This window comes from Lolium rigidum, chromosome 1 (genome assembly GCF_022539505.1).
Source record: "Lolium rigidum isolate FL_2022 chromosome 1, APGP_CSIRO_Lrig_0.1, whole genome shotgun sequence".
NCBI lineage: Eukaryota > Viridiplantae > Streptophyta > Magnoliopsida > Poales > Poaceae > Lolium > Lolium rigidum.
In genome coordinates, this window is record NC_061508.1 from 330,455,556 (window position 1) to 330,480,344 (window position 24,789).

At 43.4% G+C, this 24,789-nt stretch overlaps 3 long non-coding RNA genes and 1 pseudogene across 3 annotated transcripts; 2 read left to right on the forward strand and 2 right to left on the reverse strand.

The window, feature by feature from the left end:
* Window positions 1–486: 486 nt before the first annotated feature.
* Window positions 487–1,536, reverse strand: LOC124684372. The gene is made up of 3 exons (XR_006996996.1): window positions 1,513–1,536; window positions 877–954; window positions 487–512 (listed from the first exon to the last, which is right to left on the reverse strand). It is a non-coding gene; the product is annotated as an uncharacterized LOC124684372 (long non-coding RNA).
* Window positions 1,537–15,738: 14,202 nt separating this feature from the next.
* On the forward strand, window positions 15,739–16,719 carry LOC124684373. The gene is made up of 2 exons (XR_006996997.1): window positions 15,739–16,169; window positions 16,475–16,719. It is a non-coding gene; the product is annotated as an uncharacterized LOC124684373 (long non-coding RNA).
* A 1,281-nt stretch (window positions 16,720–18,000) lies between these two features.
* On the reverse strand, window positions 18,001–19,168 carry LOC124684374. Its single transcript, XR_006996998.1, has 3 exons — window positions 18,847–19,168; window positions 18,602–18,757; window positions 18,001–18,226 (listed from the first exon to the last, which is right to left on the reverse strand). It is a non-coding gene; the product is annotated as an uncharacterized LOC124684374 (long non-coding RNA).
* Window positions 19,169–21,021: 1,853 nt separating this feature from the next.
* On the forward strand, window positions 21,022–23,864 carry LOC124663222 (annotated as a pseudogene).
* Window positions 23,865–24,789: the final 925 nt, after the last annotated feature.

Genomic DNA, 24,789 nt, shown 5'->3' on the forward strand with positions numbered 1-24,789 from the left:
AGCAAGGGTTCACTTATCATAGCATGGGTTCATTTTTAGAGTGTATCAATCAATCAGACTACTGAATAACATACACTACATAACCTACTGAATAATGGACTTTTACTAGGCATGTCCAGAAAATAGTGCCTAGAAAAATCCAGTCAACAAGGTTCCTACTTGGCACGCGGCACTAATTTTAACAGGATGCACTATAATTCCAGCCGAACTCATTCAAGATGGTAGCAAATCCTAGGATCAAGCTAGAAACATGCAGAATCAAGCTTTAGAAGACATTAAGATTGGGACCTTGACAAACCATTTGAATGCAGTCTATTTAGCGGAATTCATTACCGCCAGTAGGCACACTATATATGCATCTTCTCAAGAACCGACGGATGTGTAGATACAGTTTGTACGACGGGGAGATAATCCAGCAAACACATCATTGACACACCGAACAATAAAATCAAAAGCTCGCACCAAAAGCAAGAGCAGTGATGGTCACCTCCAATTTACGATCGTGGATCCACCTTCAGACAGAAGGAACACAATGAGGACGACACCAAGAAGCAAGATCAATGGGAATTTGAGGATTTCTTCGAGGAGATGAGCCTAGAGGGGATGGATGTTTGCAAGGCTTACTATAAGATCACCCTTCTAAATAGTGCACTATAATATGATTTGCCTCTCAAGTCTCAACTATGTCCAGAAAATATAGATAAATTCAACTCAATATTCCATCGAATGTAATTAGCAGTGACTTTGTACTGATGCATACTGTGATGCTTACTGGTTAGATTAAAGATCCAGTAACATAATTAAGAAAACATATGAGCATGTAAATCATGAAACAATATGAATCTGAAGGGTTGGAAGCTTGGAAGAGATAACAACCTTCTTCCCTTACGTGGGTTAGACATTTAGGATTTTCTTCAGCATTCGGAATCTTGTTCGAATACCTAGCAAGTTGTCCTGCATCTGAAAAACAGAAAGAGAGAACACAAAAAATCCAAACACTTTCAGTGGAAAGCTTTACTTAAAACTTTACATTGTTAAAAATATCTCTGTAATTGTCAGTATGGACTAATTTTAACCATTTTAAGACACTAATGCATCAAACCAGCGACTATACGAATCCCGAGAATCACATCCTATAGCACAAGGAATCTCAAATCGACCTGCTAAAAAGTGCTGATAACCTTATCTACAGATTCTAGAGATGATTAAACCATCACAATTGTACAGGAATGCGTATGTGTAGATCTTTACTGATTTTCATTTTCAAGGCAATTAATTAAACAAAATAGTGGAACTCCATGTGAACCATAGCCTACATCCATGAAGAAGAAATGCTCATGTAGGTACTTTAAGCATACATTTCCATGAATCTCAACTAGGTTCAATTAGAAAATTCCAAACAGGCCTAATGTTGTCTAATTAAGCCATAGCGGCTAACAGTGTTGTGCATCCAAATTTACAGTGTACAGTAATGGATGCCGAATGCTGACAAAACAAAGAAAAAGATTCGACCTTTGGAAGCTGATGTCGATGAGGTATCCAAACCTTAAATATGCATCTCTGCAATAAGGGTTCAGTTCTGAATGTCTAGAACAAGAACACAAGTGGAAACATACAAATTTTCAAATTTTCCAGATAACACATACCGAAGGACCACAGTGCCGAGCACCATGGAGCCCCTATTCGTTGCAGCAAACATATATAATGAGGGAAGTATTAAATATGAAATATTAATTATTGATTAAACAGCAACAAACAGGCAACCAGGCATCCCTAACCAAAATAGTTCATAGTAACAGAACTATGTGAATGCATCCTACAATAAATGACAACAACACATCTCATGCATATCACTTCGGAAGTTCAACACTTGCATTAAACCTCAAACTATCACTACTTGCTATGCTAGCTAGATAGTACAAAATCTGACCACTGGCTATCGAAACCTTGAATGTGCATATCACATCATAAGAGTTCATTTCTGAATGCAGCAATTCTTATTGATACTCGGTCCCATCTGAGTAGGCCTTATGCTCAGATAAAACCTGCACCCTCCACTCCATCACCGAAGGACCCCCTCCACCCCAGGTCAAGCGAGAAGAAGGATTGGCCATACGGCGCGTACCTGTGAAACAATCAATGGGAAAGAAAGCATATCAACGTACTATTTTCTCACTGACATCTCATAATACACGATAAACCCAGAGATCAATGTGCTCTATCTAGAAATTGGCAGCTCATGGAGGAGGATATGAAGAATCTACAGGGCTTCTCGGCGATCCTTTGCCTGCCTTGCAACTATGTACTGCTCGATCTGGTGAAGATCGTCCCTTGCCGCGAACTGATCACCACCTTGAAATTCCTATCATGCCTACATCAAAGTAATAATTAACAATCAGAAATGCAAACACAGTAATATATCCTTAGGAAAAAAGAACCATGTTGATGAGAAAGGACAGACCCGTCTGTACCGGAACATCATCTTCGTTGAGAAAGGTGATATGAAACTCGTTCGAAGTAAACAGCAGCAGCCTGGACGTGTACATGCTCTTCCTGCCATTATATGACGGGAGCCGACCTCCGAGGTACAAGGCCTTGTGCAGCCACACCAGCTCCTCATGACAACGTGCTGAGCTACCCGCGTGTCGGTCGCAGGCGTGGTCGTAACCTGCAAGGAAACCATACACCACATCAAGAACTCTGTGAAGCTTAAGACATGTAGCAAGAGAAGTATGATATCACTAGCTTATGCATTCCCTTGTATCCATGAAGAATTCTCACGTCCAAGTGATTGGAGTTGTTTTTGGTGAAGAAGCTGGGGGTGAAGACGATGGTCTCATCAATGAGCGCAGCCTTGGGCCACGTCGGCGACAGTGAAGCCCTCCTCTAGCCAGAAGGTCAGATGGTTGTACATGACCATGAAGATTAGCTCTTTGGACCTGATGCACATACATTATACACAATTTGCACCCTCAGATACCAGTAGCATATATTTTTACTACGACCAGATGAATGGCAGCCGGTAAATACCCTTCATGGTGGGAACTTCTTGTTCATGCACCTTTTCTGTAGGTCTCCCAGCTCCACTGCTTCACGATCTTTCACAACAACCTTAATTACGATCTTTCACAACAACCTTAATTGCATTTTCAGCAAGCATACTACAAGTGGAAACGGAGAGCACTAAAGATTATTATAGTTCTACAAAACTCGATTTGTTTGGTATGATTCAATTGCATATTGGGTACACTGAGCACTCAGTAGCAGCATTGCAATGATAGAAAACAAATTAAATGAGTTGATCCATTCTGTAACAAACAAAAAATATAAAGTAGCATCATGATCTACATCTTTTCTATGATGTGATTATTAGCATCCACATTCATTCGAAATTTAAAAAGCCAAACAATTCTAGAGGAAACATTCATATCAACCCTCTTAATTAAAATGCGGCCTTGTACAATTCACGGAATAAGCTCATTAAACAATAGAAGGTAACAAATTACATAATTCAATCAACTATGAAAAGTAATCTAGTTGTTTTAAGCAGCTTAAGAAAACAATGTCATTAGTAACACGAAAAGACAGTGAAATTAAGTATTAGTAAGTAGATGCACATTTACAAGTTCAATGCATTGTCAAATATATTTCTTTTTCTCAAAAGTCTACTGAAACTATGAAATGCCACAACATAAACTCAAATACTAGAGGGTCATCAAAGAACAGCGCAAAATTCCACATCGAAATACTGGTATGAACATTCTCATGACATGAGTATAGTTTGCAAAGGGAACTACGTACCAGGACCTTAGGTATAGAGACCACAAGGAGAATAGTATATATGTTCGCTAATTGGACGCAAAATAAACAAGAATAGGAAAATGATCAACAAAAGGACAACATTAAAAGTTCAATGAAGAAAAATATGCTACTCCCTCCGATCCATTTAGTATAGATTTTGTACAAAATCTCATACACCTTTTTTTTTATCGGAAGGAGTTCTTAAAAGATTGTAGTTGAAACTAGATCAAAGAAGGGAGAGCTTACGTGTTCTTGATAGTAACTGTTTCCTCCATTTGCTTTTCTTGAACCATTCAGTAGCTCCAAGGAACATAGTAGAATCAAGCATTGACTCTATGACTTAAGAATCCCTGATACAGATAGAAATACATCTTTGGAAAACATAAACACTATGCATCAGAAAAATGAACACAAATTACCTCGACCCAATTGTCACACTATCAACTATCAGAAATAATGTTGATACGTTTTTGTTTGGGGCATGGTGTACAAGAAACCGACTATTCCACCATATTAACAAACATAACTACATTAATATTATACCAAATATGAACGATTCAAAGAGCTGGTACGCTTAAATCTAATGAAAAAGTCGGCACATTATGAGCACATTAAGTTTACTCTGACCCAACGATGGAAGAGAGATTCTACGTAAAGACAGTAGCTAATAATGAAGAGTAGCTATTGTGTCGGCTAGGTCCATTCCCAAAAGAAAAAATAAAGCTATATAAAAACTATATAAGAAGAAAATGTTTATATGGAATGCATGCCACATACTTTATTAAAACTATATATTTTTTCCATGATCATGGCCATGCATTTTTTGCCAAGTTGTATATTGTGCTCAACACGAGTTTTAGAGATCTAGTGCTTCTCAAAAAGAAAGAGAAACCAATCATCTTAGATTATAAATTTAGCCATTACCATCTACCCCGAAAAAAAAGGATTGATTGTCCATGACCATATATAATCTGTTTCGTAAATGAAAGAAATTAACAACCTTGATGTTGAACAAATAAACATCAACATAATTTCTCGTATGGTTGTAATTGACAAGAAGAACCTTGATACTACTACTAGCCACAAAGTTTTTGTATAGTAGCAATTTTGCAACCTATTCAATCATGGGGAGAGTAGGCTGTCACACAACAGAACAGGGGAAAAAAGAGACCGTTTGATGGGTGTCTCCCTGAAGGTCGAGATGGGACTTCACAAGCATGGCCAGGTTGACCCCTCCTCCGCTTCAGACATCGTCATCGTTCGCTTCCACCACCAGCTCCATCCGCTCCAAGCATAGCGTCGCGGACTCGGAACAATCTCAGCGAGATCCGGGCCAAGCTGCTAGGGAGGAGGCACGGGATGCGGCTGTCCTCGATCTACGAATGTAGAAGTCGCCACATTATGAGCACATTCAGTTCACCGTGTTCCAACGACGGAAGAACGATTTTCCGTACATACAGTAGCTAATGACAAAAACTAGCTACTGTGCCTGCTAGTTCCTCTCTCAGAAGAAAAAACATATAAAGCTACATATATATAACTATATAAGAAGAAGCAAAACCTTATCCAGAATTCATGCCCCATAGTTACAACAAAAATATATATTTTTCCATGGTCATGGTCATGGATTTGGCAAGTCGTACAACCTGCCCAAGACGAATTTTGGAGATCTAGTGCTTCTCAAAAAGAAAGAGAAACGAATCATCTTAGATTATAAATCTGGCTATTACTAAGTAACCTGGAAAAAATTTGCACGCGTTAATTCATTGATACCTTAGTTGCATCGTCATGTTAAGCATCACCGGTTTATGCATTATCACCATCCAAAAATGCACAAAAGAAACCATTGGCATCTTGGTAGGCAGTACTAGTATGTATGAGTATGTACAACTGAATTGACAACTAACTCTACTCTGCTCTGAGCTCGCAAAACTTGTGTGTGGAGATGGATAGTGAGCTGGTCAGCATTTAGTATGTACGACTGAATTTACTGCTAACTCTACTCCGCTCCGAGCTTGCACAGCTTGTGGGTGGAGATGGATCGCGAGCTCGTCACCAATTTGGATCGCCTGCTACTGCTAGTCATTTGGTGGCTGTCCAGCAATATTAAAGCAGAATATACGTGTTACTATTATAAGTTATCTACCTACGCCCTGTGTGCCTCAAATACATGTTTACCATAGAGGACAACACATTAGCAACCAGATCAATCATGTGACACCACGGTAGCACAACAGAGCAGGGGGAAAGTACTACCTTTTGCGGGGCTCGACCATGTCTCCATCAGCGTAAGTTGGGACTAGACGATCTACTCGTCGTGGCCAGGCCGTCCCCCTTCTCCCCTTCTGCGTGGTACACTCCTAGCTCCACTCTCCGTAGGCCATTTTCCCCCATCCGCATCGTGGCCGTCCTCCTGGTCGATACGCCGAATCAAGGCACAAAAGAATGACACGGGCGTGAGCAGGGCGGCAATCTAAACAACGTGGAGCAGGAGGAGGAAGAGGAGGGACTGACCGAGGAGATGTCGACGCGGGGTCGACGGTGGAACTCCTCCATGGAATCGAGACGGGCATTGTCCGGGGACGGAAGGGAGCGGCCGTCGACGCCGCGGACGAGCAGAAGACGGCCGTGGCTGGAGCCGCGTCGTCCGGAGGCGAAGCCGTTCCGCCGGATTCAGGCCGTCCTCGAGGGCTTGAGGACGACGGATTCCGGGGTCTTCGCGGAAAGGGGAATCTTGGGAGAAGACTGCTCGGGTTGTGCTATTTTTGGCCGTCGGATCACTGGAAGATACTTACTGCAATTACAAGACGATAATTGAGGAGATACTTAATTCTCTTTATTACCCGAATGCTACTCTCCTCAAAACGGTTGACTATTTTCCTGATTTCTCTTTTCCCTTAACAACATCCAATCAAATCAAATCGTGGATTATTAATGCGTTAATTATTGTTTCACTTTTTTTACCTACTATAGTAATTGTCTGTTTCCTGATTATTAGTGTTTCCAATTCTCCAATTTCTCTCTTGAGATGAGATTTTTTTGCTTTAATTACGGAACGCAGTTAACTAACGTGAGGAAAAATAGGATCCTTCAATTATGGGACAACAACGAGATGTGAGAAATAACTCCTCCGGTATAATAAGGGAGAGATAATTACGGCCATTAATCCATAATCTAACGCCAATCACGTGTTTACATTGCCGCAGGCAATAATAACATGAATCATTTTGGAATGAGACCATAAGATTTTATCATCTGACTTCGGAACAATTGCTATCATTTTATGTAGACAAAATAATGCGCAACAATGAAATGACATATGAAATATGAAATGCTGAGTGATAACCATCTCCTATCCATCTTAAAAGTTAGCTAGGGATTATGATGTCACGAGCGTTCTTCGAGGAGGACATATGGATGCTTCCAGTAGTGAGTGGCTCATGTATTTGGCCACTAGTAGCTAGTAGTATACAAGTCTATGCCACACTTCATTTTCTTGTGTGCACATAGAGTCAAAGTATATAGAGTCAATGCATGCGCATTCTTCTTCTTCTGGAGAAGGCTCGGTCGAACGGTTCGGCCCGACATGTCGCTCCCCGCGGGCGACGGGCGGGCGACTCACCAAACCCTAGCCCCAGCTCCCTCCTCCCCGCTCCCCCGCCGCCGCCGCCGGCGTCAGCCGCCGGGCAAAGCCCTGGCGGTGCTGGCGGCAGGCCCCTGGATCTTGCTCGTGTGGAGGTGGCGCGGGGCCTCTCCCGTGGGCGGTGGAGATCCTCTACGAGGAAGCGACGGCACCTTGTGCGGCGGGCCGCCGCGCCGTGGCGAGGCGCTTCCTCGAGGTCGAGGCGGCGGAGCTCGGCGGCGCAGTCGCCTCCTCACGGGCGTCGGCTGCGTCTTGTCGGCTTCTACGGGGCGCTCCGGCGGTAAGGGTCCCTGCGTGTGGTGTGCGTTTGTCCTGCCCAGGGGGGTGGCTGCTGGTCGGCCTGGCTGTGGGCGCCGGCAGGGGAGCGAGGACGACGGCGGATCTGGCGGCTCCTTCCGGGATCCGGCCGGTGTGGCTCGGCCTGCTGCTGGAGAGACCACCTCGGCGTGCGCAGAGTCAGATCTGGGACCGATGGGAGGTAGGTTCGGCCGGCGTGGACCAACGGTGCTGTTGTGGTGGGTTCTTGTGAGGTCCGGCGGCGCGGCTGCTTCCTTATGCGCTGGCTTGGGAGGGTATGGGAAGAAGGATTGTGCCAGCGCAGTCTAGGGTGAGCCGCTGCCGCCAGGACCGGAGCAGGGGCTCCCTCGGTCCTCCTCTTTTCTCCCATGGCTGCTCTCACCGGCGTCGCCAAGTGGCTGCGATGTCCTTACCTCTATTCGGCCCGCATACGGCCCTCTTTGGTCCTGCGAGGAAAAGGTCCCAACTTTCGGGCTTCCGGTGCTTCTCCGGTGATGTGGTATCTCGGTGGGTGGGCATTGATGTCCCCGCTCGTGGAGTGGCTGGTGTGGGTCTGTAGTCGACGGCTCGGGCGAAAGCCATGGCCGGTTTATCCGGAGCCGATGACGGTGACGCCCGTGGGCGCCATTTTCCTCCTTGGAGGCGTCTTCGTTGAGCCTCGGCTCTGGCCCCATCACGGTTGTTTGTCTCTAGGTGAAAACCTTGACCCTTGATGGATCGAGCAACAGTGTCACCATGGTGTCACTCCCCTTCCTGGAGGCGTTGCTTCTGAGACTTCGCCGTTCTCTTGCTTCCCATTCTGTGGTCACATGTGTCTGACGTCTGCACTTCGGTAGTCAGTTGGTGGGGATTCCGGTGGTGTTCGCCGGCGGCTTCCTCTCGTTCTTCGTTTGTTCGAGACGACGGCCCCAAGGCTTCAAGTTCTTTGTTTAGTGTAGTCGTTTTCTTCTTGTTTAGGAGTCGTTTTGCTCGCCCCGTGTTGGTATTGTAAGTCGGTAACCCCAGCGGTGTGCGTGTGTGTGTGTGCTCGAGGGGTGTTGTTATCCTGGCCGGTTGAGGGCTTTGTTAATTCAAAGTCGGGCTCTATGAGCCTTATGTCTAAAAAATTCTTCTTCTTCTCATATTACATGAACTCGCTACCGTATGTGATTGGGAATTTCCCATTTGCTGGCGTTGTCGAGGCTATTGACAAGCGTCAGAGAGCTTTCCTCTGGACCGGAGAAGAAACATGCCATGGAGGTAACTGCAAGGTTGCCTGGGAGGATATCTATGTCCCAAAAAAAAACCGTGGGGGGCTTGGCATTCTCTCCGTTCAATCTCAAAACTCCGTCCTTCTAACAAAATTCCTCACCAAACTCCACTCTGACACCCCTGCTCCCTAGGCTTCCTGGTTCCGCCGTAGATACGGCTGGAACGACTCCAGGGATCTTGGGGACAGCCATCACCTGGATACCCCCGCCTGGAAGGACATTGCGGCAGGTCTTGGTGCCTTCCGTTCCATTACCAAAGTCTTTGTCGGCAATGGAGTTTCGGCTGCCTTCTGGGCTGACCTCTGGATTGGGGATACCCCCCTTCAGGACCGTTCCCCTGACCTTTTCTCTCACTCCACCCGCCTTAATATTAATGTTCCCACGGCTCTGACACCTGATTTCCGCAACACCTTTGGACCGCGCCTCTCGCTGACTGCGGAGGCCGACCTCCGTACCCTCGCCAACGAGCTTAGCTCTGGGCCAGCCCGTGTGGGTAAAATCACACGCGAGTCACCGATTCACATGGCAACATACAAACAAGGCTGGGCCGACTCAAACAGGCACGCCGGCTTCCTCACCGATTCGAATCTGGTGAGCCGGCACCAGTTCGGCGGCAACAGGAACATCGCCATGTTCAGCATTTTGGCATATACCAAAAATTCCGACGGTGGTCGGTTGGTTCCGGCTACGAGTTCGGCTCCTCCAGTTTGTACGCCGGTCTCACAAAGTTCTTTGAAAATGGATTTTTCTCAATAGAACTAAACTTTCACAATGTTTCCGAACTTCGATTAAGATGAAACCAATTTTGTTGGAAAATACTAGGAATCATCAAAGGACATTTTTAAATGAATTTAGAGAGGAAACCTCTCTACGCGAAGAACTGGTAAAACCATCCAAACTAAAAAAACGCAATAGAAGATGCATACAAATTTCATTTTCGATGAACTTGGGCTTGTTGAAAAGCCAGCAACAAACCCAAGAACCTGACACAAAGAAACACCAAGACACAACAAAGAATAGTGGATGCAAAGTATGCAAAGGGTTGATCTTCCTAAGATGATGTGATCAATTTACCCAACCAAAAGCCCCTCTTGATGCTGCGGCCATCTATCCTATAATCCGGTCTGCCAACAATGACTTTGAGACCGGTAAAAGTAAAACCTAACAAGACCATACCTTTGCCTTGCGCATCCACTTGAACTTGATAAAAACACTTAAAGTTTCATTCAAGCGAAATGTCTCACTTGATCATTGTTGCTTCGTGAAGACTCACAATTGCTCACATACACCACTATGAGATAACTTCATTGAAGCATATATTTACATGTCCATTATCAAGTAATGGACGACAAGCTTCAAGCATAAAATCTTCTCGAGGTGCTCATCTTGAACTTTCCCTTCTCAACCTTGATAACGATCAATGTCATCCTCTCATGAGCTATATAAAATCTTTACTTTTGATGCATTCCTATGGAAAGATACCTGAACTGCATAGACAACACAAATGTACATATATAATGGGTAAGCTCATGAAGCATAATTTACAAAGCTTACCATACCACATGATCACATGATGTCATGTGGTACATTATTTATGCTTTGTGTTTTGACCAACTTGAATTCAATCTTCACTCCTAGTCTTGGTAAACCTTGTATCTCCTCATTCTCTAGCATAATATCTTGATCATCCATTGCTTAACACATAAGCTAGAGCATGGCTAAATTGAGTCCCACACAAGAACTCGATCCATCTTCATTTCTTCTTCTTGATCATATCATATGTATCTCCTCAAATCAATCTTTAACTTCATGAAATCCATGGTTAAATCCAACACATGGACTACAAACGTTATCTATGAAATATTCCTTCATACAAACTTAATGAAAATATTAGTCCATAGAGATTGTCATTATTTACCAAAGACATGCATATGGGCAATGTTCCCTTACAAAAGGATGGAGGGATAAAGTTGTGGGAAAGTAAGAGAGAGACAACAGACATGTCATGAGAAAGTGGAAGGTAAGAGAGGCATATGATGAACTTAAAAGGTGTTGGTTTACCTAAGAGTCCACACAAAATAGGGAAAAGAATAAACATATGGGAATTAGATTTCCGAGTGGCATACATGGGCACTCGGCAAACGCTAGCTTAACGGCGTAGAGGTTTGCCGAATGTTTCGAACGCAAGTACTCGGTAAAGGGACAGCGCCGTCAACTCTTCCTTCGCCGGTGCCTGAGCCCGAGCATACTCCCCCTTCAACGATACTTCTTTGTACTAGTTCTAAGAAAAAGAAGAGGTCCATTATTTTCTTGCTGAATCATACTAGTACATGCTTGAGCGAAAATTTCTTCATTTGCACCACGTGCGTAGGATACGGTTCCTGTTCCTGTTTTTTATTAAATAGAAGAGATAGATAGTGCAACTTACATGTGCAAGAGATGGCGCGCGAGATGTTTTCGAGCTACAGCAGCAGGGCAACATAATTCAAGCGGGAGAAGTTCAACGGCGAAAACTCAGCCGAAATTCAGTCCAACTGGCCCAACAGCCCGGTTTGCAAATCTAGGGTCCAAATGCACGCATTTTAATATATAAAAAGAACCCATTTTAATCGTAAGAAAAAACGAAACCCTAACCAACGCACGCATATTTTCCTCCCTCTCCCCGTTCGTTCCACTGCTGCGACCACGGCGGCGCGGCTGGGCTTGCTCGCCGGAGCGCGCCCGCGTGCGTAATTCTACGCGAGCGGCTCCGTCGATCTCGCCTTGCCCGCGTCGCGCGCGTGGCCGGGGCGGCTGCTGAACGCCGGCAGCCACGACGCGCCAGCGGCGACGCGAGCCCCGGAGATCTGTCGCCAACCACCGCGCTATCCTCGTTCCCTCCGCCGGCAGCGAAGCACCGGAGAGCCGACCAGCAGGAGGAGATGGCGGCCATGGGAGTGCGGTTCGCCGGCCACCAGCTCCAGGCCCTCCTCCACATCGCCGCCGGCGACCTCGTCCACGACGAGCTCGCGTCCAGCTTGCAGTGCAGGTGAGGACCCCTGTTCCCCTCTCTTTGGTCCCTGGTTTGGTGCGATGTGGATCTGCCAAGAACTGGCATTCGTATTTAGAAGCTGCATCCGATGTGTGCTAACAACTAGCACATCAGTAGAGAACATTAGGTGAAAGGTTCAGATTTTTAGGTGTCCATGTCCGTGTGTGCACCCAGAACTTTGTGGAAATTGATTTTAACATGGACGGACTCGTGGTGACCAAAATCAGCTAGTCTGAGCTGTGCAAGATGCATGAATACACCAGGCCACTGCTACCCATTTGCTCTTCATTGCAGATTAATAAAACAAATTCAAAATACTGCATGTTTATACTAGTCTGCCAAATCAAGATTTTAGATCAACTTCCGTTGATTTCTAATGCATTGGCAACATTTCAGTGTTTGGCTTAATTGGACGCTCAGATTAATCATCACTAGGCCTCCATTAGTCCTGTTTAGCAGCAGTAGGCCTACATTAGACATTACTAACTTATTTGTGGTATCAGCATGTATGGTCTGATTTGATAGATGATTTCCTCTCCTTTTTTGTAGCATATTCAAAATTTATTTGCAACATTTGAAAAAGCTCCTAGGACTTGAACGGTTGAATAAGAAAATATTCAGGAGATTTATCCTTCAGGAGACGCAGTAAGCAAATTAAAATTGTTACATGCTAGGTTTTAATATAACCCAAACATTGAGAAACAGTGATCTGGAGCTTTATGGTAGTCAATGTAATTCATGAATTTTCTGTTAAAGGCCTCTTTTTGCTCTTACTGTATGTTATGGATTGGTGCTGTGTAATCTTGATCGTTTTGTTTTGGGAGAATAGCTCCTTTGCTTTCCGTGGTTTGATTCTGATGATAGCATGGATATCAATGTAGTCTTCTTGTTGTAAATCCTAAGTGAAGATACCAGCTTCCAATTGCTTGGACTTTAATTTTCTTCATTGTTCTGTAGGCATGAACATTTACTGATTTTTTTGATATATTATTGATGTAGGTCAATGGAGCAACTTGTGGCAGATCTCGCTACTACTGTTGTCAGCATGCTACTAGTAGGACCTCTACTTTTAGAAGGACTTAAAGATTGTCCTGTTGGTTGGTTCATGTGTGGCGCCCTTGCTACCCATGTTCACTACCGACGGTTCTGAAGCGGGACAGGACGTCGCTGTCCTGCTTCTTGGCCGTGGACGACCTCGAGCACAAGGTCTCCAGGATGGGCACCCTTGTCGGCATCACCAGCAAGTTCAGGGTCGAGGTAATTTCACTCTTTCTAACCCTGCTGGTCTGGTTGCTGGATATGGTGTTCTCTGTGAATTGTGTTCTTGCCAAATGAGAGGGATAAACTAGGGGAATTTAAGCAAGTGAGAATGTTTGCATGGTCCTTTTTTTCCTTCTGTTATCCTATTTGTTTGATCTGAATTAGTAGGATTTTTCTGGTTGGTTGATGCTGCCCATGTACAGAGATCATGGCCATGGTCATGAATTTGGATCTCAACTGTTCACATTTGTTTGCAGTTTGATTATATTGAGCCAAACCTGTGCTACTCCCTCCGATCCAAATTAATTGACTTAACTTAGATGTATCTAGACGTGTTTGTTGACTAGAATCATTTTTGTCTAGACAAAGTTGAATGAATTAATATGAATCGGACGGAGTATTTCATTATTTACCTTTTCTTTCCTTTTTGGCTATCCTTGATTGGAAGTCACTGCATTCTCTATATTTTTCCTTGGCTTGCTTGCATGAATGTTACAGCAAATTGCAAATCTGTGTTCTGGGTCACTTTCTACTTGCTTTTTTGGATATTGGTAGGTCTGTTTATGACCTCTAGGATGCCCTGTTGTTTTTGATCATCTAGCATGTTGTCTCTTCCTTTAATGTTTATGGGCTTAAGAACTTTATGCTTGCTCTGTGGGCTTCGCTTCGCTTCTCTTGCATGACCATGAATATGTACAGTTGGTGATGAACTGGATTTCCAATAATAGCTGTTTTAGCCATGGAGTCAATGCCCTGTGTAGAGCCATTGAGCCGTTGGACTTTTAGAATTTTTATGTGCTTTAGTGGTACTGGAATGTATGGTTGCATGTGTAGTTGATCTTGTCAAAGTTTAACATATTAGTCGAATTGGATTGTATGTTTGAATGTCTCTAGAGGCATGCTGTATGAACTTTTACTGTCATTTCAATTGTGGTCTGGATGTCCAGAAAAAGGCAAATATCATGGAAAACTTATGAACACTTGCTAATTAAACTTGCAGTGATTTAGTAATTTTAACTCTTAGCAGCTTTGAATTGATAGTATTTGGCTGCTGCTGGTGATGAAATAATGTCAGATTTCATTATATAGCTTCAGGTTTGCTGCTCCTAGCTGGCTAGCGATCACGTACTTTAATTATCTTGATATTTGCCATTGTTACTTATCCATTTATCTAATAAACCATGACAACACCCATTAAATTACTTTGTAGTGTTCCACTACAATTTATTTGGCCAAGTTGACAGTTGCCATCAACTGCATTTATTTTCCTTCCCAGAATATTCAACATGACATTTTCGCTGCTAGCTGCTGCTTTGACTATTTCTTGATATTTCATTGGCATGCCTGTGAACATGTGATTGCTGGCAGTAATTAAGCGTGCACATTCTATTTGCAGGACTGAGAAGCGGAGCCGGAGGTGGCTGAAGGAGGTAGCGGTCGTGGCCTTCTCCCTCTAGTCTTGGTGGTTTAGGTGAGTCTCCCTGCTGTGATATACAGTGGCATCTAGAGCCACGGCTAAAGTGTGATCCGGCCATCGAGGCGATGACGATGCTGGTTTAGGTTCAGTTTTGGTAGTTGTGTAACTAGGACGTGATCCTGGCACTAAGCACTGTTCTAACAAATTCTTTGGTTGACATTTTCATTATGAATTGTGCCTATTTCAGCTACATGTGTCTTTTTGGGCTTTAACCAAGTTGATATGCTGTGCAATGTTGCAACATAGCAATATTATATTGAGGTCCTGAATAGCATGAGTTAGACATAAACTGAGGGCCTAGAATATCCAGGAGCATTTGTTCTCCGTTTAGTTTTGCTCAATTATATTTTGTGTTCACATGGGCATATCTATATCGTCTTTAGCTAGCTATCTGCACAGAATGGCATGTACCTACTCTAATGGTGCTCCCGTGATAGATGAGATTGCCCAACTATAATTTTTTTAAAGAAGTCTACCTGCATCCCTGTGAATATGGTGCATTCCATTGATCTAGTTCATATTTTGTTCATACTAGCTTAGTTATCCTTGTATCCTACTTTCTTTTCTAACATATGGACTTCTTCTTATATGTGAGGTGCATAAGTGTGTGCGGTCTGCTGGCTGTGGGCTTGCTTTCGCGGCGAGTTCGCAGCGCCACAACCGTCGTGGTGCTATCTTGGCTTTGTCTATTATTCTCTCAGGTGATTCCTTGAGTTCCCCTTTGATGCCCTGTGTACGGCCATCTAGCTGTTGGACTTTTAGGGTTTTTTTGTGCTTTGCTGGTACTGGAATGTGCTGTTGCAGGTGTAGTTGATCTTGTCAACATTGAACATACTCGTTGAACTGGATTGTGTGTTTGAATGTCTCTAGGGGCGTGTTGTATGCACATTTACTGTTATTTGAATTGTGGTCTGGTTGTCCAAAAAAGGGCAAAGGTCATGGCAGTTATTTTTGAGATCATCATTGATTGAACTTCCAGTGATTAATTTGTTTAAGTCGTAGCAGCTGTGAATTGATAATATTTGGTTGCTGCTGGTAATATAGTGCCAGGTTCTAGCGCTTGACTAATTTTACTATCCTGGTAGTTGCCACAGTTACTTATCCATATATAATAAAGCATGACATCAACCATTAAATTACTTTGTGGTGTGCCAGTACAATTTATTTGACCAAGTTGACAGTTGTCATCAGTTGCAATTTGTTTGCCTCCCCAGAATAATCAACATCACATTTTTTGCTGCCACTGCTGCTCAAACTATTTCTTGGCATTTCATTGGCATGCCTGGGAACATGTGATTGCTGGCAGCAATTAAGCCTGGACATTCTATTTGCGGGATGGAGAAGCAGGGCTGGAGCTAGCCACAGGAGGTAGCGGCGGTGGCCTTCTTCCTCTATGTCTCGGTGGTTCAGGTGAGTATCACATTGTCTCGTCTAAATGGTCTGCGCAGTGGCCATGTAGAGCCGTGGCTGAAGTGTGATCCGGCCATGGAGCCGTCGATGACGACACTCTGGTTTAGGATCAGTTTTGGAAGTTGTGTAACTATGACTAGGTCATGACAGATCAAGTTTGTGGTTCCTTTAACGTAACCTCCAAAATGCTAACTGTATGTGTGAGTCAATAAAAAAACAACTTTGGATTGTGTCTGTTAAGTTACAATAACCGTGTGGTTTTAGTCCAAGGGATAGTGTCTGAATTTTGTCTTATGTGAATGCAGATTATGCTTGTTCTGGTGCAAGGGAGGGATCCGGTATAAATTCGAGATGTGCTGTCTCTGGGTTTGTGCTGCTGGTGCAGTTTTTCAAGTCATGTAAAATCCGGTGAAGATTTTGTAACCAGAGCAGAAGGTTGTAATGGAGTGTAATTGTTTCGTTTGCATGTGTGCAATATATGAATTTGCATTGCGGTCGTCTTTAATTGATGGAGTTGAATCTAGAATGCATGTAGAGCTGTGCATATGCTGTTTTGCTGTGTTAGTGAAATGTCTAGAAATTGGAATAGTTGATGGCAAATTTTCCAGCTAGTTAGCTACCTTGTCGAAGTAGATTTTCTTCGCAAAGTAAAGCATGTAGATAACTTCTATTTATTGGTCTGATGGAATCTGAAAAACACTGCTCCCGATTCAGCGTTCCAGAAAAGCAAGTATCCAAGTCAATGAAAAAAAAGCAAGTATGCATGGACTCTCCTGTGTTACAGATCGAATCGATAAAGAAAGAGAAAAAAGTACTTGAAAAATCAAGTTGTGGCCACCGTAGCTAGCCAAGTAGCCAATAGAAGAAAAAAGGGCTTGTTGAGTTTGATTGATCTTGAAAAGCTTGGGTCAAGCTCGGTTGCTGCTCATAGGTCAATACACCGTTCCCAGCTCCAACGAGGGTGTCGCTGCCTTCTGCATGCCTCTCTCCCGCACCTCCAGCATCTTCATTCGTGTCAGAATCATCGTCTTCCTCATTCGAACTACTATCCAGAACATCTGCAAGCAATGAAACCAGACACGAATAAAAATCATCCCATGTTGCAAGAAATTGGATGAACTAGATCATGTTCTAACCTCTGATGGCATTCCCTCACTCGAGATAGAAATTTAGGCCTTCCCCGTAGTACTCCTTTATCACGTGCTAGTCGATCGGGCTGGTGGATGATTCAAAATCGAAGTTCTCCATCGCCAAGATGAAGAAGAGAACGCCAGCACTAGTCGTGTCTGTCCATCGCCTTTTTCATGCAGCACGTCCATGATTTGACTCTCGCGGCAACCTTCAAACAGCTTCAATCTAGTGCCAATGTTTCAAATATTTTGTTTCCGTCGCCCAAATCCTTGTCTCAGTTTGATTTCAGCGCCATTTTTTCTACCTCCATGCTGGTTTCTTTAATGGAGATCCAAAAGAGCTCGCCATGGCCAATCAATAGAGGGAGACTGGAGAATCAATAGAGCCATGCAAAAGAGGGAGCATGAGTGCTGCACATGGCGCCAAAGAGAAGACGCACGAGCAGTTTCTGCTGCACCACATCCTGTGGTACAGAGGGAGTACGCGCCATCTAGAGCGTGGACTGTCACAAGCTATCTAGCACATGTACTGCATATGCAGGCCGATCTGATGGCCACTTTATGCTCAGCCCACTACTCTGATCGATTCTAGCCATTTGGAGGGGAAGTTAGTCAAATTCTCAGAAAATTTCAGCATAACCTACCCTGTTTTGGGGATAATCAGATCATAATCTAAACAATAATCAATAAAAGTGCAACAGGGCAACCCAACTCCAGCACAAGTCTGGAGCATCACAAAAATGATGTTACTTCATCAACTACCACCCAACATTCCAGATTTGGAGTCACAAATAAAAGTCCACAACCAATACAACTCAGGTACAATTGGTTTCGCAAGCAACAGGAGTTCAGCTTTCGCTTGCTATTCTCCCACCCTCCAGACCTGCAGTCATGCCTTCGATGCTACCAGCCTTCTAAAACTTGCATCTGAGAAACATCAATAAAATCAGTACAGGGAAGGAATTCAGCACAGGTGCAAATGAGTTCAAAGCAAGCAAGACTAATGATAGTTCTAACCAATCTTTGCTAGAAATGAACATGGAATGTAAATCTAATCCTTGCAAGAATAAAGATAACCAATATGTCACAAATGCATCAAAGTAACTAATATGAACATGTTGATGGACATGTACAGTGCAAAGGAAGACGATGTGATTTGATTTACTCTTTAATCATAAACACCAACCAAATAATTAACTTATAACAACACTTATTAGTGCCATGCCCAAGTACTAATTGAACAGCCAACACAGCTGGACCTAAACAGTGACGTCATTGGATCGATTGGAACCAGAATCTTACCGCCTGAACACAAGGAGTCGAAGAAGAAGGCTACCGCAGTAGGAGAGGTCACAGTCGAAGAAGGCAGGGGCAGGAAGCCTTAGTGTACGCCGGCAGCAGCTCCAGTGGGCAGCACGACCAACACACTTCATCTTGGTATTCTCGTGTCTAAAGCACCTGCAAAGAGAGTTGCGCAACAACCATGAGAACATGTTTGGCGGTATCGAATCCAGCAAAGTACGGAGGAAAGAGAGCAAGTCTCCAACCTTCGTCTAACTTGGCCAATTATCTCATGTGCCTTTGCACCATACCCAGAGTCCGCATCACCCTGTGAGGAGATAAGAAAAAGTCAACCAAGAAAGCAAGTTTAACATCATTTTGAAATGTTCAAGTTGCCCCCAGCATATGAACAATAATAAACATCAAACATGTAGCTTCTAACAGCAAGTACCTTCACACATTTTGAAGTATCCAGAAGTCTTTCATCAGCAAATATCTAACAACATCCAGCTACACCCAATGGAATGCAATCACAGTGTTAAGCTGCAGTGAAAGATCATAACATGAATAATAAGAATCAATTCTCGTAATGTGCATACTCATTATTTCGGAAATGCAGAAGTATCCTCATGAGAATTCAATGCTCAAAAGATTTCATGGAAAATGTGAGTGTACAGTACAGATCCCAGCAGCAGATTGAGAAATCGGTCTCACCTGCTGGAGGTGGTGACCATCAACAGGAAGAAAAGTAGGAGCCCGAGTAAGGAGGCCATTGACCAGGAACGTAATAGTCCACGTGGAGGTGCAGGTCGGCCAACCAGGGAGCCGCATCAGCGATGAGCTCCTTTATGTCAACCTCAAAGCTTAATTGTACCTTCAAATAATTCATATGTGAAATCCGAGTTAGGTCCAGCTCTGCTGCTCACAGGAGAGGTAAAACAAAAGTATACCAGTTATAGAAACCTGATTGATAACATCAGAATTCAGAACTAGAGGAAGAAGAATCAAATATTATTGCAAGCCCCTTGGTACCAAAACTTCCAGCGCCTCCGACCTGTGGAGGCTAATATGTTAGCCAGACCTAATATATAGCACTAACCACAAATAGTAGGGCAGAGTTATAACTACCCGGTGCTAGTATGTATCAGCAGAATCAGGTATGCCGTGGACGTAATTGTCGTTGGAGGTGAACCCGGGCGCCACGCCAGAAACACGTGCGCCGCATCTTTCCCACCCTGAGGTTCCATGGTTCACATGAGTTGAAAACAATGACTTGAAGTAAATATGACACCAAACGAAACAATATATAATTCCAGCAAGATGAGAAGTAAAGAGCTAATCATAGGTGACGCATGTATACTAAGAATGCATGGGTGTCATACATGGATATGTCCCCATTTTCCCATATCAGATTATTCTTATTCGACCAAATAAGCAAGTGCTGAAAAATCAAACCATCAGGACAGAATAGAGACACTACTAATAGCAGCTATATAGTGATCTAATTTGCCCAATGATCAGCTAGACAGTCCATATACATAATGGGAATGTAAACTAAAAAAACAAACAAACAAACAAAAGAGCTGAACTTGAATCGAGCTAGATAGGAGGGAGCACAGAATCGGGACAGCCGTGGCACCACGGAGAACGTAGAAAAGGAAGAAGGGAACCCGAGGAGCTCACCGGGTAGGGTGGGTGGGTACACCATCACTCTTGTACCAGCAGCGACTAGGTAATTGAAGTCGAGCGACATTGGCGGGGCAAGAACGGCCGGGTGGCACCGGAAGGAATCGCCGACTGGTGGGAGCAGCCGTAGGCGGGCAGGGTCACAGGATGCTGCATAAATAAAAACACAAGTAACTGAGTTGGTGCTGCTAGGCACAAGGGAGCAGATGGAGTAGCAACAGCAACGAATGTGTGCCTGTCCTCTGTAAATTCTGTATGTTACCTTGGATGTCACCGTACATGGTTGCAGAGTTTGGTATTCAGCTGGGCTTGTTCCAGTGAGTTAACCTGAATAAAGAAAAAAAAAAAGTATACAAAGATTAGAAAACAAAACAAAACAGGGTTTGATGTGAAGTAGTGGACAGAGAAACAAGAGTAGCTAGCATGGCTTGTATTGTTCATCCAATGAGGTGTTGGTAGGATCTCCCATCTGGCAATGTTACTACTAGGACTAGTAGTTAAGAAGAATTGGATCCGTATTTGTAGGATCGTGCGTGAAGAATGGATTGCGGAGTGGATGTATTTGGAACAATGGATTCAAAATCCAACTACACATGTTGCGTGTGAAAAAAAGTATAAACCGTAGAGCGAAGCATCCTTGCAGCTACCCCTGGGTCGAATCAATCTGAGGGAGCAGATCAAGGGAAGAGGGGTCAGAAAAATAACCTCTCTTTAGTTTTGTTGCGTGGCTGGACTTGGTGTTTTGGTATGCGGTGATGGCGAGGCCGCCCCCGTGCTGGTCTTGCGTCCAGTCGCAGGTCCAGCAGGTGGACGCTCCGGACGGCGACCTTGGAGGCCTGGACGCGGAGGTTGATGCGTCGTGGTGGAGGGCTCGGCGGGTGGAGTTGGCTCGCCGTGGAGGTGGAGGGGGAGAAGGTAGGGGCCCCGCCGCCCCGGATCTGGCGGCCACCGGAGGCATATTGTGGTGGGTGCGGCTGATGGTCCGGCGAGCGCGCGCGACGACGCAGGCGGGTCGGCTGTTGGGTCGGCGCCGGCGCTTTGGTGGGGATGGGTTAGGGTTTGGTTGGTTGGTTGGTCAGGTCGTACCGCGGAAGACCGTAACGTCCACGTCCCCGAAGATTGTAGCTCCTCCCCGATCCTCGAGCGGGAGTACGCGCAGGGAGTTCTAATCAGCGAGATTGTGCTGCCTTCCGGAATCGTCCTCCAAGAAACTGAAACTTGGCCTCAGAAGGGCCGCGCGCGATCAGTAAAAGGTTGAATCGCACTACTCAGGTACACAGTTGGAAAGATTACGCCCATCCCGGAGCGTGAAGTGCGAACTTCTGATTATGGCCACAAAGCTAATTTCTGGATGAACTTCCCCAAAAACGGATCAAAGCTTACTCCTTCACATCGTGCTCTAGATTTTAAGTGGAAGGACTACTGCCCAATGGTTTTCAGGTTTGTGTGCCCGCCTCACTTTTCTTTCAACGTGCTATATTGTGCAGTATATATCTTTGAACCTTGTTCTGCAATGCGCTATTGATTGCTTCCTTGCACTACTTTTCTTCTTTTTCAGTACATTACACGACGTACGTACTAATTTATTGCTAGTGTTTGATTATAGAAATTTGAGGGAGATGTTCAAGATTGATACAGCAGACTACATGATTTCCATTAGTGGAAGCGATGCACTTAGGGAGCTATCTTCTCCTGGAAAGAGTGGGAGTATCTTTTTCTTGTCGCAGGACGACCGGTTCATGATCAAGACTCTTCGGAAATCAGAAGTGCAGGTTCTCATTGTCTACTGAACTTCAGCTCTTGATATGTAGGAATAGGAAGATTTCAATGATCTCGACCTTGCCTGTCTCACCCAAAACACTTGATCCTAAATGGACATTGAGCTTTTAGCTTATCTGAATTAGTTTCCTAGTTCACCTTATGAATCATATTAGCATTTGAATTAAACTTTTCTTTCTTGCATACTAAATTTCTTACATGTGAGACATTGTATTTACTTGATACCATGCAGGTTCTTCTGCGTATGCTCCCATACTATTATCGTCATGTCCAAACCTATGAGAATACGCTCGTAACTAAATTTTTTGGCCTCCACAGGGTGACACCTTCCAGTGGTCGAAAGGTAGCTAGTGACATGCATTATTAACTGTTATTTCTACTCCCTAATGTCTTATTTCAAAAGTAAAAATATCTTCAAATTTGTAACCAAAAAAAAATGATTTCAACTGGTACTACATACAAAACTCTTTAATCTGATCATATCAAATAATACTATTGATTTTTTCTGGGGAAATAGTTCAATAATATAATTACTTTTTTAATTTAGATAACATGTCACCGTTGATAATGACAGCCAAAGTTGCACATATACTGTCTAAAGCTTGTTATATATCTTTTAACAGGTAGTACTTTTCGTTCAATCTTAAAAGAATATTAGTTGTTATATATGATATTTCCTATTCTAATTACTTCTTCTGAAATAATGTAGAAACTGAACTGTTGATTTTTGTTGTTTATATGTGCAGTTTCAATTTGTAGTAATGGGCAACATGTTCTGCACAGAACTAAGAATTCATCGAAGATTTGACTTAAAAGGTTCATCTTTGGGACGTTCTACAGAGAAAATTAAAATCGACGAGAACACGACGCTGAAAGACTTGGATCTGAATTATTCGTTTTATCTTGAACCTTCTTGGCGGGGTGCTTTGCTTAAGTAAGCATGTTTACTCTGAAATAACAGATTGTATATTATCATGACCAGTTTTTGTTTGTAACAATCATGTTTTGTTCTTACTCTATGTAGGCAGATTGAAATCGACAGCGAATTTCTAAGGAACCATGGTATAATGGATTACAGCTTACTTCTTAGTTTCCATTACCGAGCTCGTCGAAACCTACAAATAGGATCATCATGTCGTGAAAGCATTTTGCCAGATAACTTAACCGTTCTTTCAGAAGCAGGTAAGCATGGAATGTGTATCTTTATTTCTCCAGTTAATCTATTTTGCAAAAGCATTTTTTTTCCTTACTGAAATCGGTAATGCAGATGTCGCAGAGGAGAATTCCGTTTATAACTATCAAGACGGGCTGATTTTGCTGCAGCGAGGCAGCAACAAAAATGGTCCAGCTTCTGTCGGCCCACACATCAGGGGAAGCCGCCTGCGTTCGTCATCGGCATGTTTCGAGGAAGTTGATCTTCTGCTTCCAGGCACAGGAAGGTCATCATTAGTTAATTTCTCTAGGTCAATACTCATGTTCTTCCAACGCTAATATATGATCTGAGATGATTTAATTTGTTGTGAAATTTGATAGGCTTCCGATCCAGCTAGGAGTCAACATGCCGGCAAGAGCGGAGAAAGAAGATAAACAAGAGGATGGCAGCAAATCGCTCCATCATGTTTATGATGTCGTACTCTACATAGGGATCATTGATATTCTGCAGAAGTACAACATGACGAAGAAGATTGAGCATGCATATAAGTCCATCAAGTATAAGTATAACCCCTTGTCAATATCTGCTGTTGAACCTCGATTCTACTCGGAGCGCTTCTTCAAGTTTGTCGGCACCGCCTTCCCCGAGAACTCATATAATCAATAAATCATCTTTCTTTCCTCATCTCGGTCGAGTATTATTTAAAAAAAATAGAAAATCCTAGGGAGTCTGGTTTTTTTTAAGAATAAGAAGTGTTTTTACCTGATATACTGATGCTGCGCATATGTATGCTTTGAGATTGTTGGAAGCAATGCATGCATGTATTTGTCAAACACAACATTCATAGCAACTAGGAGTCAGTGAGGGCTCGTTATGAATGGATTTAAGTGGGTTTTCTTCCATATTTTGTGGCGAAATTGCAGGTGAAGAACGGCACTCTAGCGCTGGGGTTTAGGAGGGGTCCTTCTTCCTTCCTGGAGTGGAGAGTGGTCGGCTTTGTGGCTGTTAAGCGAGATGCGGATGATGTAGCACATAGTCTGGACAAATAGTGAAATAAAATTTGGGAGGAGGATGACCCATGCCCACAACCATATTAGTGATTATCCAAAAAGTGCATCTTAACCATGCAATCTTCAAGTAAACTAGCATGGTGGCCCCCGCAAATGTGAGGGCAACATTTGGTTATGTTAGATATTTTGTATTTTGTAGCGAAACTTATATAGTAAGTAATTATTACTATATAATATCTAAATGATCTTATAAGAAAATCTTAATACTACCAAGCATTCAGTTTTAAGATAATATGTCAATGTCGATGCATGGCACACATATTCTTCTTTTGTTAACAGTGTAGAATAAAAGTTGAAAACATAAGGATGGAACATTGTAGCTATTTCACATATTTGTGAACCACACATAAACAATGATCTTTTTTTTCTACAATATTTTTCTATTAGATTCTTTGCAACGATATTGGTTTCGAACAACATAAAGTTGATGGAACTGAAGTCCAAAGTCCTTGAAGTAATACAACAGACTTGTGTACTGATATCTACATTTCATCTTTAATCTTATCAATAATTGTTGATAA